Source organism: Eubalaena glacialis, chromosome 1 (assembly GCF_028564815.1).
Source record: "Eubalaena glacialis isolate mEubGla1 chromosome 1, mEubGla1.1.hap2.+ XY, whole genome shotgun sequence".
Classification (NCBI taxonomy): Eukaryota; Metazoa; Chordata; class Mammalia; order Artiodactyla; family Balaenidae; genus Eubalaena; species Eubalaena glacialis.
This window is the reverse complement of record NC_083716.1, coordinates 39,658,855-39,671,726: the sequence shown is the minus strand read 5'-3', so window position 1 is coordinate 39,671,726 and position 12,872 is coordinate 39,658,855. Positions and strand designations below refer to the sequence as shown.

The 12,872-nt window shown below is 38.4% G+C and overlaps 1 protein-coding gene across 21 annotated transcripts in view; it reads right to left on the bottom strand.

Annotated features, from left to right (window-relative positions):
• Window positions 1-12,872, bottom strand: part of SGMS1 (sphingomyelin synthase 1) — a 296,929-nt gene that overhangs the window by 44,187 nt on the left and 239,870 nt on the right. The window contains exon 6 of one of the 21 annotated variants that reach the window (XM_061175631.1): window positions 11,635-11,698. The exons of 18 other annotated variants lie outside the window; for them this stretch is intronic. The gene's annotated coding sequence lies outside the window, so the exon portion shown is untranslated. Of the gene's footprint in view, window positions 1-9,452; window positions 9,643-11,634; window positions 11,699-12,872 lie in introns of those variants that run through there. 2 more of the 21 variants (XM_061175789.1, XM_061175713.1) reach the window with 2 other exon arrangements.

Below are 12,872 nucleotides of genomic sequence, written 5' to 3'. Positions count from 1 at the left end.
TTTGAAGATTCAATGAACTTCTAAAACAAAGGCCATGAAGTTAAGAATTGAATTTTCATGCTTTTTTTAAGGCACGATGGACCCAAGACTGAACAAACATAGATGGCATATCAGTGAAGAAACTATAGAGAAGTTCCAGATGTTTCTAAATGCTGATAATGGCAAATGAAAGTAGGAAGCAGTACATAGCGTAATTGCCAAGTAAACTTCCCGCTCCACGCTCCATGTATCAAATCTCTAAGAACAAAAGCAACGTGGGGCACACACATGATTTTACTCTACTAGCTTATATAATCAACTTCATGCAATATCAAAATTTGGTGAGCATGTAATATTTAGCTCAGACTTTATAACATGAAAGTACCTGTGGGTACTTTGTTAAAGAGAAATACAAATCAAGAATTGATATTATGGGGCTTCCCTGGTGGCGCAGTGGTTAAGAATCCGCCTGCCAATGCAGGGGACACGGGTTTGTGCCCTGGTCCGGGAAGATCCCACATGCCACGGAGCAACTAAGCCTGTGCGCCACAACTACTGAGCCTGCGCCCTAGAGCACGCAAGCCACAACTGCTGAGCCCGTGTGCTGCAACTACTGAAGCCCACACGCCTAGAGCCCGTGCTCCACAACAAGAGAAGCCACTGCAATGAGAAGCCCACGCACCATAACGAAGAGTAGCCCCCGCTCGCCACAACTAGAGAAAGTCCGCACGCAGCAACAAAGACCCAACGCAGCCCCAAAAAATAAATAAATAAAATAAAGAAATAGAAAAAAAGAAAGAGAATTGATACTATTTTATTCTGAAACAGACGAACTGCCTTTTTGTAAACGCTTCAAGTCCAGATAAAGGTCTTTACATCTACTAGAACTTTCCATTAAAGTCAACAGTAACCTAATGGACCTTTTAGGGCAATGCAGCCCACTGAAATACTCATGAGGTAGGTGTTAAGCCTTCTCTGACTCAATTTGGATAGCTCCTGAATGCTTTTCTCCAAACCAATCTAATTAGCTGTAAGATTTTTTGGTTATTTAACAAGTAAAGAATTAACTTAAATAGGCAGAATTCATAAAATTGTATTTATCTGAAGAAGAAAAAATGGCTAGAATAACAACCACACAGTTTCAATCTATTGTTGAGGAGATTTTAGATGACTTTTGATGCTTTAACCTTTAAATCGTAATTTATTTTAAATCGCTATTACGTGCAGTGTTCACAATTCCATAGTCAACTCTGGTTAGCAAACCATCCCTTTTGAAATGGCTCCTTGAACTAAGTATATGCTGGCCTATTTGGCTGAGATGCAAGAAAGAAGAGCTTGCTGAAGTAAACATATTTGCCTCATGGTCCACTTAAACTGTTAGAAGAGCCTCATATGGACATCTTTGGGTCTCCTCTCTGCCTTATTTAATGATGTTTAATATTTTGATTCTGCAATATCTGAAATGTATTCTTTCTCTGCAGTTGCCCTATAACTAACCCAACTGATAGCCTCCCTTTTTGTATCTCCCTCCCTAATGACCCATTCCAATGTAGGAGCCCTCAGTGTTCCAGAGGGAAAGATGATTTTTGGCTGACAAAGGTAGTATATATAACACAATGACAAGAAACCAGCCATGTCAATTGTATGCTATAAATCATGATTCCAGTGGTTCTCTGACAGTGTGAAATACAAAACCGTTTCATCCATTTCTTGGAAAGTCCTACCACCAGCAAGACTAGCTCATTCCATTTCCTATATACCAGGCCTCCATTTGGGTCTTCTCTGATGGAACGTAAACATTTAGTAACAGAAAATTCAAAGAATCATTTATTGTGGCAAAAATTAGAAACAACCTAGAATTGAGAATTAAATACATCATGATATAACAGAATACTAAGCCTCCATTAAAGACTAGACTATACTTCTATATTTATCGTGATACATATTTATATATATATGTGTATATATAGTTTTGTCAAACAGGTTACAAAAGAGAATGATACCATTTTTGGAAACACACATGTATCACGAACATCCATAGGAAAAAAGTCTAGAAGGTGTATATCACCTTTGAACTGTTACCTGTGGGTGATAAAATTATGAAATAATTTTTGACTTTATTTTTTCCAGTGTTTTCTAATTTCTCTGATAAAGACATATTACTTGTGTTTAGAAAAGAAAAACGTTGTTTTTCTTTCAAGCATATTCTATGTTTTTAAACACGTAGGCTGCATTGTAAAATTAAAAATAGATGTTTCCTACATTTGCTTTCTTTAAAAATACGAAATGGGCTTGCAGATTTCTCTAAACAACTGGAACTTCTGCCCTCTGTGTATAATTAGGTTCCAAAACCATCATATTCACCAAACATAATGGTCTCAGGATAAGAGCCAAACCACCCACAAAGATGAAGGTGAAATCTGAACTTAAGTGCATAAAGAAATTCCAGTCTCAGATATTTCCCATCATTCCAGAGAGAAAACAACGACAAACCATCAGAATGACAACTCTTCTATCATCTAGATTTTCTTCAGTATCCATCTATCCAGTCTACTGCCAAATGTAAAAACCATTTGAAAACTCTGCCTTGTTGTCATTATAGTAAGGAAAACTTTGCATAACTCTAATGACAACTAATCACTGTAGTTTCCCCCTGGGGTTTCATTCTTAGAACCCAATTACCAAAACTCTGAAGAGATATGAACTGTCTCTCTAGGTCTGAAACCAGCAGGTCTATTTTATAATATTCATCAAGTAATCTGTAGTCCCGGGACAAAGACTCAATCTGGCAACTCAAGCATGTTAGGACATAATCAATGTTTCCAAATTCCATCGGCTCTCACGTCCAGAAGCCTGGGAAAGGCGAACACAGGCTCTTATTTCCATCACACCTCACTCCATTCCTTTCCTTTTTTCCTATTCCTCTTTTTAAAAATAAAAGCTAAAACCCTTCCACTTTACTGCTTGTTCAGCTGGAATTAAAAAGACTGCACGTACCTCTGAATCTATCATAAATGTAAATCAGGGCTATGAAAAAAGTCACTGGCTTAGGAAAAATGATGAAGCCATGTTTTCCCATCCTGTGTTTTTAAGAAACTTCAAGAAATTAATGTAAATTACAAAAGAGAAGTAAATGCAATATAGCCCCTTAGAGACTCTTCAATAAGCAAGAGTTCACAGGTTTCCCATGGAAAAAGTAATCTCAGTTAAGAATGAACAAGTAATTGAAAAGTATAAACCATATGAGGAAATAATCCACTAAGAGGTAAAGCTAGCAGGTGTGACAAACAGGAAGTTTACCAAACCATGAACTTGAGAAAACAAAGTAAGTTTGAAGAGTGGTAAAGTGAGCATACTAATGATATAAAAGAAAGAATTAAAACATTAATAAAAGAATAAGACACGGTAGGAAAGAAAAAAAAAAAAAAAAAGTCAGGTGTTTTAAAGAAAATACAGGAAAATCCCAGGTTCTCTCCTTGGCCTGCGGTGGGCTGATACCTCAGGACGAAAGGGAGAGCAAAAGGTTAAAGGGGGGTCATAAGAGGAAGGAAAATCAGCAAATATATAAAGTATATGTTTAAAGGCAATTGACAGGTTTTCTCAAATCCCCCAAACTCAAGCAATCCAGCATCCACATTGTCTTTTTGCAGGGAGAAAAGGAGGGGAAAATGGAATCCACTCCATCAAAAGACGAATCTTATTTTAAAAAAGATGTCTAACTAAACATGTGCATTAGTTTCCATCGCCTCTTAAAACTCTCCTCAAATGATAATATAGGGATGAAAAAGAAAAGAGAAAAAAAAGCAAAGAGAGCAAAAGAGACAACTAGTTTAGGAGGCTGGGAAGCAGATGGGCTAGTGGTAACTGACAGCAATCCCAAGAAAACAGAACCCTAAGCCAGGAAGGAGGAAAAATGAAAAGCAAACCGTGTAACAGAGGCCTTAAAAGAATGAGGAATTGGAGGTGCAGATAACTTGCAAAATGGGGGTGAAGGTGGAGCTAAAAATAGGACTGGTCGAAAGACCATTTAAAAAGTTACCTTTAGATTCTCACTTTGCACAGTGGAACAACTAGCTGTCCTCCACACCAGAGAAGATTGAAAGTTTATTGTCTGGAAAAGGGAAATGAGAGTTGCTAGAACAGGGGACAGGAACACAGTTCAAAGTAGGACCACCATCCTAACTACAATGGATTAAGTAAAAGTTGCAAACAGATGTTAAGTCAGACCTGCCCTAGCCCTTTACCTTATTAGACACCCAGAATACTGGGAGCCAGGATGAAAACTTCCAGGCAGATCTTTTGTTTTTTTCCCCTGGGAACTCCAGACATTTTAAGAGAAAAGAGCACTGATCATCTTGCACTGAAATCCATACAAACAAGCTCCACTCATGCAAAGTGCTTTCAGACAGCATTTTTAAGTGCCTTCTTTAAAATAAGAATGGACGTTCCCCCCCCAACCCTAAAATTAACAGACATTTGAAGAAACTCTGATAAATATGAAAGCCAGAGCTTAAAACAAAAAAGAACCTGGAAGAACAAACTAAGTAAGGAAATTATAATGTTAAGAAAAACTATTATTAACATTCTCAAAGAAATATTGAACAAGAACAAAACATTGCCAAAAAAAAAATTCAGAGAATTTTTTAAAGAAACGTCTTGGAAATTCATGGTAATTAGAAAATAAAGTTGGAAAAAATATCTCAGAAAGTAGAACAAGACAGAAAGACGGAAAATTGAGAGAAAAGGTAAGAGCACTAAAAAAGTCATCTAGAAAATTCAGTATGTGACTAGTAGGAGCTCAAGAAAGAGCACAGAAAAAACAGGAAAGTTATAATCAAAGAAAGCGTTCCAGAAAGTTTTTCAGAACTCAAGGGGATATGAATTGCTATTCTGAGAGAGTTCATCACATATTCAAGAACAATGACTGAAAATACGTTTGTTATTGTTATTCTGTACTAACTTATCTTTTTAAAGGAAAGAAGACCCTGCAGAATGCTCTAGCCCCATCCTGCTTTTCACCATCCTGGCTATGCTTTCCTCCATCTTATCTCAAACCACAACTGCCAATCTCCATCTCTGACCTTTCTTACTGGTATTTCTGTCCCTGACCACATGGACCACTGCAGGCTTAAAGCACAAAGCCACGGTTTTGGTATTGAAGGGTAGCAGAATATGCTACTTTGGCATAAGGATTATTTTGAGCTGAAGGCAACTGAGAAGTGAAACCAAGCAGGATGCTGTGGGGCCCTCCCAGGAAGAAAAGCCTTTCCGTGTCCCCTTCTTGTTTGTAGGAAAGCTTCCTAGACCTTCTCTGAGCTCCAAAGGGCAGATTCAAACAGTTACTAATTAGGGGAGTGAGGGAATACAGAAAAAAACAACAGTGCAGGATGGGGCAGGGTCCTGGTTCCTCCTCAGGGGACATGCATAATACTTTGATACATACCTCTGAGTTCTTCTGCAGGAACTAGGGCCCTCACCCAGGTGGAGGATGATAATTCAGGCTGGGCCCAAGTGGTGGACCCCAGACTGGCTGGAACCAGAAGACTGATGATTGAGATTCCTGGAACAGCACCCTGTTAGCTTACCATCAACCAATCAGAGGAGGGTTACACGCCCTGCAGTTCCCCCCCAACTCCAATTTTGCCTATAAAAACTCTTCCCCGAGAAGAGGAGTTCAGGCTTTTTGAGCACGAGCCACCCGTTCTCCTTGCTTTTGCCCTGCAATAAACCTTTCTGTGCTCCACACTACAATGTTTTGGTTTGGCCTCACTGTGCATTGGGCCTACAAACTATTCTATTCAACAATAGAAGCAGATACAGGAAAAGCTCTCTGCTCTCCCCTTATTTGCCCAAAAGTAGGACATAAGTTTGTAACCTGCTCTACCAGGAAGGACAGAAGTTAATCACTGGAGACAACTTTAAGAGTCTAAAAACTTAACAGCCCAGAGATGGCACTGGGGGAATTTATATAACAAACCTTGGTAACACTAGACCTTCTCTACCATTAGTTTTCTGACATATTTGCCTTCTCACATTTGCTTCCCCTAGAAGCTCAAAGTCCTTTTCCTTTGTCTCGTCACTACTCTAAAAATTTGTTGTTCTTTTGTTAAGACGCTATATAAACTCAAGTTCTTACCACCCTTTTGAGTTACTCATGGCTAGTGTTCCCATGTGTATACGCCACAAGCATTAATAAATTTGCTTACTTTTCTCTTGTTAATCTGTCTTCTGTCAGTCTAACTTGTGGGGCCCCTGCCAGAGACCCTAACATGAGTGGAGGAGGAAGAGTCTTCCCCTCCTTACAATATCTAAATGTAGAAGTTTTAGTCACACTATTGTAATAGGCAATGGTACCTCTTTAATACTAAAGAAATGATGAGAATAACAGTACCATAAAATTTAGATACATTTTATATACAGTAACCATAATCCCATATTTTCTAAGGCAGTTCAGGTTTCAAATATATTTTTCTCGTCTCATACACCATCAAAATGTCTTAGAAGGTTTAACATTTCAGTTTCTAAATTCTCTCCCAGAATGCTTCCACTACCTAGAAATTGTTAGAGATTTTAGTTAGATGTGTGCAGATGATTTTACTCAGAAGCATCACCACTTTTAATAATCTATGGACTTTGGAAGACCGAGTGGGGCCCTAATCACCACACATAATAATAAAACACAACTAATTTAAAGTACACCTTTGGTGTTTAAATTGGGACTACCTAGTGTTGGTAACGGATTAATAGCAGGCTGAGAGAAAACACAGTTTCTTGATTAATGTAAAATAAAAAGCCTTATCTAAAGTGAAGTAAGTTTTTACAGTCTAACAAGGATTAGAAATCCCCACTGGTTGGGAAACCAAAGCCTTTCCATTTCAGTGAGAAAAGGTCTATCTAATCTCTTCTAAATCTATACTTGTCTCCTTCCCTGGTCTCCTGGATTTCAGGGAAAGCAAGTGTATGTCTTCTTTACCTTTATCTCCACACTCAAAAAAAAATACATTAAGCATTTTTTTCTGACAGCAAGTATACCAACTCTTAAAAATGAATACCCATCAACTCATCAACTTTTCTCTGGGCTTCATTGACCATGTCTTCTTGGTTCTAACGATCTGATAATTTCCCAGACTTACAGGGCCCATCTTCACTGAGCTTCTTTATCAACTGACCGATGGTTAGCAGCATCAAAGCTCAGCTGCACAGAAGGGATGCTCCTCATCCACCAAGTTGGTCAGCACTGGAGCACCGTCTCAGGTTGTAAAGGGACCTGTAAAAGCTTTTGCTTTGGCTAAGGTAGAATACCACCAGGGGGCAGCAGAAAGTCTATCAAATTACAGACTCATCCCAGCACCTTTCCCAAACTACGAAGGATTTTAGAGACATCTTCCAACAGAGACCCTACACCTAAGCAATACAACTATGTGTGGAATTGCAAGAACTAGAACCCCTGTTTTCTAAATCATCAATTGATGCTCCTTACACTATGCCCATGTGATTATAACGTGGATCTAGTGACTCTACAATTAGCAATATGGCCATTTCCACAGTTTTCCAGACAACACACTGCATATCTGAGCTATCCTGCAATCTCACCTAAACAAGACCATGTCTGGGGTGTAGGATCTCAAAGAAGTACAAAACCCTACAATTAAAGAAGAGACAGGGACTTCCCTGGTGGTGCAGTGGTTAAGAATCCACCTGCCAATGCAGGGGACACGGGTTCGATCCCTGGTCCAGGAAGATCCCACACGCCGCGGAGCACCTAAGCCCGTGCACCACAACTACTGAGCTTGTGCTCTAGAGCCCACGAGCCACAACTACTGAAGCCTGTGCCACTAGAGCCCGTGCTCCGCAACAAGAGAAGCCACCGCAGTGAGAAGCCTGCGCACTGCAACAAAGAGTAGCCCCTGCCCACTGCAACTAGAGCAGGCCCACGCACAGCAACGAAGGCCCACGCACAGCAACGAAGACCCAGCGCAGCCAAAAATAAATTAAGAAAAATAAATATACAAAAAACACACAGTTTACCAGAAGCACTAACCTTAAGACAATCACTTAAATATTTATTCTTGGTTTATATAAAAACGTAATAAGCTTTATTTCCTAGCTTCCATAACTATAACTTAATGCAACAAAATTAGAACCTTGCAACTAAGTCAGTGATGTAAAAATATGTAAAATTACATAAGTTGTAAAATTAGTTAACTTTTTTTTTAAGGCATGATAAAATTAAAAGATCTGAACGAGCACAGCTAGGCTATCGGGCATTAGGTGACATAAGTTCTTTGCTTTTTTAAAAAATAAATTTATTTATTTATTTATTTGTTTATTTATTTATTTATTTATGGCTGCGTTGGGTCTTTGTTGCTGTGCGCAGGCTTTCTCTAGTTGCGGTGAGCAGGGGCTACTCATTGTTGCGGTGCGTGGGCTTCCCCTTGTGGTGGCTTCTCTTGTCGCCGAGCACAGGCTCTAGGCGCATGGGCTTCAGTAGTTGTAGCACATGGGCTCAGTAGTTGTGGCTCGCAGGCTCCAGAGCGCAGGCTCAGTAGCTGTGGTGCACGGGCTTAGTTGCTCCGCGGCATGTGGGATCTTACCAGACCAGGGATGGAACCCGTGTCCCCTGCATTGGCAGGCGGATTCTTAACCACTGCATCACCAGGGAAGTCCCAGGTTCTTTGCTCTTAAAAAACCTTGAACATATATCACTGTGTTATGTTATAGTGAACTAAGTTCAAAATGAGTCATATATAAAGTGTTCTCTCAACTCAGTGCAAGTTCACAGGCATTTATGAAGTCTCTAACATTAACACACGTGACACTAAGTGTATAAAATACAGCTTTAAACAAATAACCATAAAAATACCAGTCAAAATACTCCATAGATGAAATTAAAGGACAAACAACACAAGACAAAATTTTTTTAAAATCTGTCATAGATTACAAATATGAAGAGCTCTTAAAAATCAATTAAGGAGGGCTTCCCTGGTGGCGCAGTGGTTGAGAATCTGCCTGCTAATGCAGGGGACACGGGTTCGAGCCCTGGTCTGGGAAGATCCCACATGACGCGGAGCAACTAGGCCCGTGAGCCGCAACTGCTGAGCCTGCGCGTATGGAGCCTGTGCTCTGCAACAAGAGAGGCCACGATAGTGAGAGGCCCGTGCACCGCGATGAAGAGTGGCCCCCGCTTGCCTCAACTGGAGAAAGCCCTCGCACAGAAACGAAGACCCAGCACAGCCAAAAAAAAAAAAATATATATCAATTAAGGAAAAGACTTTAAACAAAGATTACAAACAGGCCAAACACACACACACACAAAGTCAAAGAAATCAATCTCACAAGTTTAAAAAAAAAAAGAAAAAGAAAAATTATAGCAAGGTGCCATTCTTCAGCTATTGAGTTGGCAAAGATGAAAAAGAACCATAATTTTAAAAAAACAACAGTGTCACCAAGGGTCTAAGTTCTGCTAATTGTACCTGTGAAGTTCCTCATGAATCCATTTACTTCTCTTTACTTCATACAACCACGATGGTTTAGCCAACACCACATTTCATTTGAATTACTGCCACAGCCTCCTCAATGATATTCTTGTGTCCAAACGCCAAGTGCTTTCTCCAAAGGGTGGCAAAGAGAACTTCTTCAACTGTGTGCTTCCCATCTTTGAAATCCTGCAGTGCTTCCCACTGCTCTTAGAATAAAATCCACACTTAATTGTTATACAGCTTACAAGACTCGTCCTGCCTTTGCATGGCCAAGTACCTCCACCGCACTCTACACATCTACTATGCTAGTCTTTTTTAGTTCCTAACCACCCCAGGACCTTTGAACATGCTGTTACAGCTACCTGGGACACTTTCACCCTATTCTTTCTTCACTATTGGCTTCCACTCAACTTTCAGGCCTCCACTCTTCTTTCCTTTTTTTTTTTTTTTTTTGAAGGGGGTGTAATGTTTAATTGGCATTCAAAGGTATTATCAGCTAAATGTTAAAAAGTATTAAATGTACATCTCACAAAAAATTACATTTGTCCTTGACTTTTGCTTCTCTCTGATCCACATGTTATTAATACATCATAATACAATATATATGCCACATATTCAGGCCTCCACTCTTATATGTTATCTCTTCACCAAGCCTTCCATGATCATCCTCTTACCTACATCATCATCTTACTTGCTGAGTGTCTTTCTGCCCTGCCAGAACGGAAGCTCCAGGATGGAAGGTCTCTTGTGTTTTTTCATTATTGTATCCTTGAGAGCTAGCACACAGTAGGCACTCAATATAAATATCTGTTTCATGAGTGAAAAAATAAACACTAGAGAAGGAAGGTAGCTGACTATATTTGATTCTAAGAACATAGGTCTTAAACCCAGATTCTCCATAATGTGGGGGTGACCAGATTATTTGCAATAAAACTCATGTATTTTCTTTAAAACTCCCAAGTATTAAAAAAAGAATAAATCCATAAACCATTTCATCAAATAATTAATTAAAAAAAAATCTCCTGAAAAGAAATACAGCTAGGATTTTCAGATGGGAAAACATATTTCCTTTAATCATACCATTTTTTCCTTTTAGACTTACTTTAGTACGAGAAGAAAATAACATTGAGCCCTGTTGGTAGGAACTTAATTTCTTAAACATGTAAAAGGAATCGCTATCCAATTGTTATGCCTAAAGAGACGGCTCAGAGAGGTTCCTTAATTTGTATTCTTTGTTCTAAGTAAATTAAAAGAAAATGCAGAGTCAATGCTATAACAGAAAAACCAAAAGTATTCAAACAAAATTTACAACTTCACATTTATACAATAATTAAAGCAAAAATACTTGTTTTTTTTTTTTTCAAATTGTGTACACAGCCATTTTCCACCCGAAATTAAGCCCTCACACTTTTCAAAGTTATCAAAATCCTCCTTAATAGTATGTTTAATCAGATTTTTAAGAGTGTCACAGTAGGAAACAGAGCCTAAATATGAAAGCTTACAGATATTTCTCAACATGCTTCTGAAGGTACGATAACTCCCAGATCCTTTATAGATTTGTTGTTCATTAATCTGCATTAGCTGTTGAGACAGTGGTTGGAACAATAATATAGGCACATCTGAGCAACATGGCATGGAGATGCCATGCCCCTAATTATTCATTCCTCAATAGGCCCCGGCCACTAAAATAGAACTGTAAGTATCACTGTCCTGAGTTGCGTTTTTTAATGCTCAGATCATGTAGTGCTCATTTTTTTTCAAAATTCTGTATGCATTAACACCTAAACCACTTGACAAAATGTCAGTTTCACATACAATGAGAACATTATGTTATCATAACCTGAAAAGGTGACATAGCTCATTAAAAGAATTTCAGAATCTTGTCAAATGATCTAAAGATGTAAACTGTGAGATCAAAGAATTTAACTTTCAAATGCCACAAGTTATTTCAGTATAAAAGAGAAACAAGGAGCAAGGGAAAATATGGATTTGATCCGTAGAAGAACCAAACACCAGTCATGAAGATCGAAATTGGAAAAGTGACTAAGAACAATTATGTACTACATCTAGGGGAAGAGAAACTCTCAATGTCTCAGTAATGGGGAAGGGGGTAAAATTTAGCCCCTAATATGCCAAAAATGGCTTTCCAGATTATTTCTGAAAACTACATTCTTACCATAAAATATCAGTGGACGTCCCATGGGTGTCCATTCCATATTTGATCGTGTTCCACACCTACGCTAGAAGAATTAAACAACATATATAATAAAAGATCCGCATATCTAAATTAAGTTCTTTTTGTATAGAGCTAAGTATATATTATAGAGATCCTGTTCATTAAAGGAACTTGATGATCAGCATTCAGAGAGCCTATTACCAAAGCACTCTGGAAAGGCAATAGGCACATCAACTTCACTGAAGACACACAGCTCAAATTTATCTATTTATATTCCTAATGAGCTCTTCTTTTTGGCATAAACAAAGCCAGCACTGAAGAGCTAAGGACTGAAAATTAGACCTATTAATAAAAGCCAAATCACTGAATCCAAATAAAACCAAACATTTATTAAGTACTTACTATGCATAAAGCATTGTCACAGGCATTCTGGGAAACTGGGACACATACAGCACTGTTCCTGCTTAACCAGGTTAAAATGACCAAAAACCAAATTCCGACTCTTCTCCAAACCTACTCCTCTTGTATGCCTTCTTCAGCTTAGTAAATTGCAATTCCATCCTACCATATGCTCTGGCAAAGAATCTTTGCTGGCATGTTCTCTCTGCCCCTATCCAATCCATTACAGCATAAGACCCATAATATTCCAAGAAGTATCTGTGAACTAATTGGAAACTTTTATTCAGAAATACTCCAAACTTAAGTAAAAATAAATAGTCAGACCTAAAACCTTCAATGGACTAGTATAACATCTAGCACAGAATAGGCTCTTAATAGATATTTGTTGAATGCATGAATGAATGAAGAAGTGGAATTATTTATTTTTGTTTCTAAAGCTCATTACTGTATTGAGCACCTACTCTTAAAGCACTATGTATCCCTGACAATGACAATTCATAGTCCAGTAGCGTAGCAAAGAGAACATGCTAAGGTAGGATATATGGAACAAAAAGTGCTCAAAGTATGAAATAGGAGGTAAGTACAAATAATATATGCTAAGATTCAGTAAAGGCAAAAACAATTTAAAAAAGTTAGTTAATACTGCCACAACCTTTACGTAAGGCAATGTGACACTACTTATCAAAATCTGTAACATACTTTATGCTCCAGAAATTCCATTTCTAATAATCTTGCTTCAGAAATATTAACAACTGAGTCAAGACATACGTTCAAAAATGTTCCCTGCAGCCCTGTTCACACAGCAGAATTTCCAAATGCATCTAAACATCCTTCATTGT